Source organism: Muntiacus reevesi, chromosome 6, assembly GCF_963930625.1.
Source record: "Muntiacus reevesi chromosome 6, mMunRee1.1, whole genome shotgun sequence".
Lineage (NCBI taxonomy): Eukaryota > Metazoa > Chordata > Mammalia > Artiodactyla > Cervidae > Muntiacus > Muntiacus reevesi.
The window spans coordinates 31,471,520-31,480,105 of record NC_089254.1 but is presented as its reverse complement, the minus strand read 5'-3'; the positions used below and the strand labels follow the sequence as shown (position 1 = coordinate 31,480,105).

General features: G+C 38.5%; 1 pseudogene; it reads left to right on the top strand.

Annotated features, from left to right (window-relative positions):
- The first annotated feature begins 7,516 nt into the window (after nt 1–7,516).
- Nucleotides 7,517–7,616, top strand: LOC136171249 (U6 spliceosomal RNA; annotated as a pseudogene).
- The last annotated feature ends 970 nt before the right edge of the window (nt 7,617–8,586 follow it).

The following is an 8,586-nucleotide window of genomic DNA, read 5'->3' as shown; positions in this document are numbered from 1 at the left end:
ATGTACTGAAGACTACAGTGCCTGCAGCTGGCATTGGTCAACAGAAAGGATCCAATTCTTCTCCACAACGACATCCAACCGCATGTTGCACAACCAACACTTCAAAAGTTGAATGAATTGGGCTACAAAGTTATGCCTCATCTGCCATATTCACCTGACCTCTTGCCAACCAACTACCACTTCTTCAAGCAATACAACTTCTTGAAGGCAGAATGCTTCCACAACCAGCAGGAGGCAGAAAATGCTTTCCAAGAGTCCATCGAATCCTGAAGCATGGATTTTTACACCATGGGTATAAACGAACTTATTTCTCATTGGCAAAAATGGGTTGATTGTATGGTTTCTATTTTGATGAATAAAGATGTATTTGAGCCTAGTTAAAATGATTTAAAATTGATGGTCTGAAACCACAATTACTTTTGTATCAACTTAATAATTCACACACTATAAAACTTACCACCTTATTTATATTATACAATTCAGTGTTTAAAAAATATATTCACAGTGTTATGCAACCACCATCACTATCTAATTCTAGAACATTTTTATTATTCCAAAAGGAAATCCCATATCCACTACCAGTCTTTCACCTTTCCACTCACCACTCCCACCTCAGCTTCTAGTAATTACAAATTTACTTTCTGTCCCTATGGATTTGCTTATTCTGTGAATGGAATATTTATGGAATCATGTAAATGTTATCTTAGGTAAGTGATCTTGTTTGCCCTGTTTCACCTACTGTAATGTTTTCAAGGTTAATCCATGTTTTATCAGTACTTTGCACCTTTCTGTGGCTGAATAATATTCCATTGTATGGCTGAACAGTAGTCTCCTTATCCATTTCTCTGTTGATGGACTTTAAGGGTTGTTTCCACCTTTGGGCTATTGTGAATAATGCTACAATAAAATGGTACATATTTGTTTGAGCTGTTGTTATTGTTGGTTGCTAAGTTGTGCTTGACTTTTTGCCATCTCATGGACCAGGCCAGGCTTCCTTGTCCTTCATTATCTTCTAGAGTTTGCTCAAATTCTTGTCTATTGAGTCAATGATGCTATCTAACCATCTCATCCTTTGCTGCCCTCTTCTTCTTTTGCCTTCAGTCTTTCCCAGCATCAGGGTCTTTTCAAATGAGTCAGCTCTTCACATCAGGTGGCCAAAGTATTGGAGCTTCAGCTTCAGCATCAGTCCTTCCAATAAATATCCAGGGTTGATTTCCTTTAGGATTGACTGCTTTGATCTCCTTGCAGTCCAAGGGACTCTCAAGAGTCTTTTCCAGCTCAATTCAAAAGCAAAAATTCTTTGGCACTCAGCCTTCTTTATGGTCCAAATCTCACATCCTTACAGGACTACTGGGAAAACCATAGTTTTGACTACATGGACGTTTATTGGCAAAGTGATGTCTCTGCTTTGTAATACACTGTCTAGGTTTGTCACAGCTTTCAAGAAGCAAGCATCTTTTAATTTCATGGCTGCAATCACCATCTGTGGTGATTTTGGAACCCATGAAAATTAAATCTGTCACTGCTTCTACTTTTTAACCATCTATTTGCCATGAAGTGATGAGACCAGAAGCTATGATCTTCATTTTTTGAATGTTGAGTTTTAAGCCAGCTTTTTCACTCTCTTCTTTCACTTTCATCAAGAGGCTCTTTAGTTCCTCTTTGCTTTCTGCCATTAGGGTGGTATCATTTGCATATCCAAGGCTGTTGATATTTCTCCATGCAATCTTGATTTCAGCCTGTGATTCATTCAGCTCAGTGTTTCACATGATGTACTCTGCATATAAGTTACAGAAACAGGGTGACAATATACAGCCATGTCATACTCCTTTCCCAATTTTGAACCAGTCAGCTGTTCCATATAAAGTTCTACTATTGCTTCTTGACCCAGATACAGGTTTCTCAGAAGACAAGTAAGGTGGCCTGCTATCCCATCTTTTGAAGAATTTTCCACAGTTTATTGTGACCCACACAGTCAAAGACTTACTGCAGTCAATGAAGCAGAAATAAGTGTTTTTCTGGAATTCCCTTGCTTTTTCTATGATCCAATGAATGTTGGCAATTTGATCTCTGGTTCTTATGCCTTTTCTAAAGCCAGCATACATCTGGAAATTCTTGGTTTGAGTACCTATTTGTTTGCGTGCCTATTTTCAATTCTTTGGGGAATATACTTGGAAAAGAAATTGCTGAGCTGTGTAGTAATTCTATGTTTAACATATTTAGGAATTGCCAAACTGCTTTCCAAAGTGGCTGCACTATACTACTCAGACATAAAAAAGAATGAAATAATGCCATTTGTAGCAACATGGAGGCAAGTTGAGATTACCACACTAAGTGAAGGAAATTAGAAAGAGAAAGACAAATACCACGTGATATCATTTTTTTATATATGAAATACAAAATACAACACAATTGAGCCTATCTACAAAACAGAAGCAGACTCGTGGACACAGAAAACAGGCTTGGATTTGCCAAAGGAAAGAGGAGTAAGGGAGGGGTGGAACAGGAGGTTGCAGCTGGCAGATTTAAGCTATTATATATGGAATGGGTAAACAACAAGGTTCTACTGTATAGCACAAAGAACTATATTCAATACCCTATGATAAGTCATAATAAAATATTTTAAAACTGTGTGTATGTGTATATATATATACATATGTGTGTGTGTGCATGTATAACTGAATCACTGTGCTGTAAGGCAGAAATTAGTGCAGCATTGTAAATCAGTTAAAAATACTTCGATTAAAAAAAGTAGCTGCCCTATTCTACATTTCCACAAGCAATGTTCAAGGATTCTAATTTCTCCACATCTTTTCTAACCCTTGTTATTTTGCTTTTAAAAAAAAAAAAATAGTCATCCTAATGGGCATAAAGTGGTTTCTCATTGTAGCTTTGGTATGCACTTCCCAAATGATTAATGAATTGAGCATCCTTTAATACACTTGTTGGCCATTTGTATATCTTCTTTGAACTAATGTCTTCTCAATCCCTCTGCTCATTTTTTTAATCGAACAGATAGTTTAAAATTTTTGTCTTGTTTTATGATTTCTTTATATATTCAGGATACTAGACCCTTTAGATAGACAATTTTCAAATATTTTCTAATATTCTGTAGGTTGTATTTTCCCTTTCTTGATTGTGTCTTTAGATGCAAAATTTTTTTAAATTTTGATGAAGTCCAATTTATGGGTTATTTTTTCCCTTTGTTGTTTGTGCTTTTGGTGTCATTTCAAAGAATGTGCTGCCAAACTAAAGTCTTTTAAAACAAAATGTCAATAGAATCCTTCCTTCTTCCTCACTAGTACAAGCAGCATTCATGAACTAGTAAAGTACTAGCAGTACTTTAATGGATCTGCAAGTCTTTTATTTACATACTGTTATGTACTGATTCTATTCCCTAAAATTCATATGTTGAAACTCTAATCCCCTCTAATCTAATAACTCTAATCTAATACAGAATGTGACTGCATTTAGAGACAGAAATTTTAAAGAGATAATTAAGTTAATGAGAGGCTATTAGGGTGGTCCCTAATTCAGTCTGACTAGTGTCCCTATAAGATTAGGACTCACAGACAGTCAGGATACTAATGCATAGAGAAATGGCCGTGTGAGGACACAGCAAGAAAAGGCCATCTGCAAGCCAAGCAGAAGGGCCTCAGGAGAAACCAAACCTGCTGATGCCTTGATCTGGGACCACTAGCCACCAGAACTGTGGGAAAATTAATTTCTGTTGTTTAAGTCACCCAGTTTGTGGTATTTTGTTATGACAGTCCTACAAAACTAGTACACATGTAGTGGAATTTATATCCCAATTTACTTGGGCATCATTACAGTATTGGTAACATCAAGGGGCATATTTATTCTTTTCAATGCTAATGACCTTCTGCATCAGTTTGCTTCTTTTCGGCAAAAGATTTGAAAAATGACCAAAATTTCCCCTCTGTTTCAAAATTTTCCCTCTGGACTTTGGATATTTGAACCTTGACATTTGACAGCTTCTGATATCAATGGTGACTTATGTAAGTTGGAACTAAGTCCAAGGAGGTATGCTTTGATTTTGTAAAATAACTTGAGATAAGTAAATAAGTTGAATTTGGGAAATCAACTGTAGCTAAAATGAATTTCCACATGGGCAGGTCTTCAAATTGCCTACACAGACCTATTTGAGCTTTGTGGCCCTCTGGGGGAAAGGAGAGCAGGTTCACTAAAGTGAGCAGAGTTGTTAAGGAATAGTATCCGTTTCAAAATGCCTAACTTGGTCAGGTTGTGTCTCAAATTAAAAAGTAACCATTGGGACTTCTCTGAAGGTCCAGCCTTCTGCAATTCCACTGCAGGGATTGAAGGTTTGATCCCTGGTCTGGGAAAACTGAGATCCCACATGCCACGTGGTGTGGCAAAAAAAAAAAAAAAAAAATCCTTGAATGTCTGCAATCAACCCAAGTTTTCAAAACATCACCTACCTGAGATTTGACAACTTGAACTATGTTTTGTTTTATTTTTATGAAAAACTAAATGTTATATAGTCATTCTAGTAATGACAGGCTAGATTATTCAGATCAACAGTCCTGTTGAAAATTTAAAATATTGTATTAAAAAACAGATGAATGCCCAACCACAGGATTTGACCTTTGGTTCTGAAGCACCTTTGGTTCTCCTGCACAACAAGAAAAACAGGAAGCAAAATCTGATACTGCCTGAGGTACAAAATCTAAAGACATGTTCTTCATATCAAACTGGCTCCTTACAAAGCTATCCCTTAAGGACAAAAATAATTGCATAATTAAACTGACACAAATATCTGGAGCCCAAATTTTCTTCCATTGAGTAACCCAAACACCTGAAGTTGTAAATTAAGTTTAAGGTAATCCCAAGTTAGCATATGTCTAAAGGTAACTGTCAAGAAGGCAAGTTAATTTCTGGATGGAGGAAGTCACCTCCAGCCAAGACCTCAAGTTTTCCCTAAAAATAACCTGAGAATGATGAGTAGAACGTGATGAAAACAAAGTAAACAAGAAAATAAATCACCATAAAAGAAAATAAGCAAAACAACAGAAAGAACTCAGATACAGGATCTATTAGTACTAGGAAAGCAACATTATACTGTTATCAAAAAATTTTAGAAAGGAGCCTAAAGGTAACTTTAGGATAAAGTATAAAGAGTGAACTAAAGTAAGTGAAAAGGAACAAATAAAAGTTTTAAAATAATTGCAGTAATCTCAAATAAAAATTCTATAGCTATGAACTGTGTATAAGATACTAAGAGACTTAATGCATTGGAATGCAGAGCAGAAGAAATTATCCAGAATGTGATTTAGAGAGAAAATAATGGGAAACACAGAAGGAAAATTAAGAGACAGAGAGAGTGTAGAAAGAAGGTAGAATATAGGTGTAAAGAGTCCCAGAAGAAGAGTAGAGAGAATGGAAAAGAAATAACATTGACAAGGTAATAGCTGATAATTCCCCAGAAATGAAGAAATACAGTGATCTTTTGATTTAAGAATGAATCTCAAGGGCTGCACAAAAATAGATTTCAAATACAAAATAGAGGGGCTTTCCTAGTGGCTCAGTGGTAAAGAATCCGCCTGCCAATGCAGGAGACACGGGTTTGATCCCCAATCTGGGAAGATTCCACATGCCACGGGGCAACTAAGCCCATGCGCCACAGATACTAACCTCTAGAGCCTGAGGGCCACAACTACTGAGCGCATGAGTCATAACTCATTGAATAGAGCGTGCTCAGCAATAAGGGAAGCCACTGCAACCAGAGAGTAACCTCTGCTTTCCACAACGAGAGAAAAGCCCATGCAGCAACAAAGACCCAGTACAGCAAAAAATAAATAAAATACCAAACCAGGAAAACTACAGAACACCAAACACATAGAATAAATAGAAAGGAAGACAGAGAGGGAAATTCATATATGGAGTAACCTCAAAGGAGTAATCACTGACATCATCAGTAAAAGTGGAAACTGAAAGTTGGTGGAATGCTAATGTTAGGTAGTTAGAATAGGAAAAAGGAGTGCAAAATGGCGTTGGCTAAAAGACAAAGAAAGGAAAAAACCCATAAAAATGAAACAAAAGAAAATCCAAGGACTGGAGTGAGAACCTCAGGTGAAACAAACAGCCCTCCTGGCTAGCCCAGCTAGCCTTTTCCAGCTTCTCAGGTCATCTGCATTCACTGCTCTGTAGCGTCCTTCCAACTTCAAGGCCAGCAGTTATATAATTCCACCACCTCTTCATCCATCTTCACATCTCCTTCTTTGACTCTGTCTCTGCCTGTTACCCTCTTGTGAGTACATGAACCCAGGTGACGAATCCCAGAAACCCTACCTATCTCAGTTCAGTTCAGTTGCTTAGTCACGTATGACTCTGCGACCCCATGGATGGCAGCACACAGGCTTCCCTATCCATCACCAACTCCCAGAACTTGCTCAAACTTATGTCCATCGAGTTGGTGATGCCATCCAACCATCTCATCCTCTGTCATCCCCTCCTCCTCCGCCTTCAATCTTTCCCAGTATCAGGGTCTTTTCCAATGAGTCAGTTATTCGCATCAGGTGGCCAAAGTATTGGAGTTTCAGCTTCAGCACCAGTCCTTCCAATGAATATTCAGGACTGATTTCCTTTAGGATGGACTGGTTGGATCTCCTTGCAGTCCAAGGGACTCTCAAGAGTCTCCTCCAAACATCACAGTTCAAAAGCATCAGTTCTTGGACTCTCAGCTTCTTTATAGTCCAACTCTCACATCCACACATGGTTACTGGAAAAACCATAGCCTTGACTAGACAGACCTATGTTGGTAAAGAAGTAATGTCTCAACTTTTTAATATGCTGTCTAGGTTGGTCATAGCTTTTCTTCCAAGGAGTAAGCATCTTTTAATTTCATGGCTGCAATCACCATCTGCAGTGATTTTGGAGTCCAAAAAAATCAAGTCTGTCACTGTTTCCACTGTTTCCCCATCTATTTGCCATGAAGTGATGGGACCAGATGCCATGATCTTAGTTTTCTGAATGTTGAGTTTTAAGCCAACTTTTTCACTCTCCTCTTTCATTTTCATCAAGAGGTTCTTTAGTTCTTCTTCACTTTCTGCCATAAGGGTGGTGTCATCTGTATATTTGAGGTTATCGACATTTCTCTCGGCAATCTTGATTCCAGCTTGTGCTTCATCCCGCCCAGCATTTCACACGATGTACTCTGCATATAAGTTAAATAAGCAGGGTGACAATATACAATCTTGATGTACTCCTTTTCTGATTTGGAACCAGTCTGTTGCTCTATGTCCATTTCTAACTGTTGCTTCTTGACCTGCATACAGATTTCTCAGGAGGCAGGCCAGGTGGTCTGCTATTCCCATCTCTTTCAGAATTTTCCACAGTTTGTGGTAATCCACATAGTCAAAGGCTTTGGCATAATCAATAAAGCAGATGTTTTTCTGGAATTCTCTTGCTCTTTTGATGATCCAATGGATGTTGGTAATTTATCTCTGGTTCCTCTGCCTTTTCTAAATCCAGCTTGGTGCTCACTTCTGCAGCACAAAATTGGAAGGATACAGAGAAGATTAGCATGGCCCCTGCACAAGGATGACACGCAAATTTGTGAAGTGTTCCATATTTTTGCAATTCAAAATCTCAGTGAGGTACCATTACACGCCAGTCAGAACGGCTGCTATCCAAAAGTCTACAAGCAATAAATGCTGGAGAGGGTGTGGAGAAAAGGGAACCCTCTTACACTGTTGGTGGGAATGCAAACTAGTACAGCCGCTATGGAGAACAGTGTGGAGATTTCTTTAAAAACTGGAAATAGAACTGCCATATGACCCAGCAATACCACTTCTGGGCATACACACTGAGGAAACCAGATCTGAAAGAGACACGTGTACCCCAGTGTTCATCGCAGCACTGTTTATAATAGCCAGGACATGGAAGCAACCTAGATGCCCATCAGCAGACGAATGGATAAGGAAGCTGTGGTACATATATACTATGGAATATTACTCAGCCATTAAAAAGAATTCACTTGAATCAGTTCTAATGAGATGAATGAAACTGGAGCCCATTATACAGAGTGAAGTAAGCCAGAAAGATAAAGAACAAAACAGTATACTAATGCATATATATGGAATTTAAAAAGATGGTAACGATAACCCTATATGCAAAACAGAAAAAGAGACACAGATGTACAGAACAGACTTTTAGACTCTATGGGAAAAGGCAAGGGTGGGATGTTCTGAGAGAACAGCATTGAAACAAGTATATTACCAAGGGTGAAACAGATCACCAGTCCAGGTTGGATGCATGAGACAAGTGTTCAGGGCTGGTGCACTGGGATGACCCAGAGGGATGGGATGGAGAGGGGGGTGGGAGGGGGGTTCAGGATGGGGAACACATGTAAATCCATGGCTGATTCATGTCAATGTATGGCAAAAACCACTACAATAAAAAAAAAAAAAATCCAGCTGGAACATCTGGAAGTTCATGTTTCACATACTGTTGAAGCCTGGCTTGGAGAATTTTGAGCATTACTTTGCTAGCGTGTGAGATGAGAGTGAAATCGTGCAGTAGTTTGAACATTCTTTGGCATTGCCT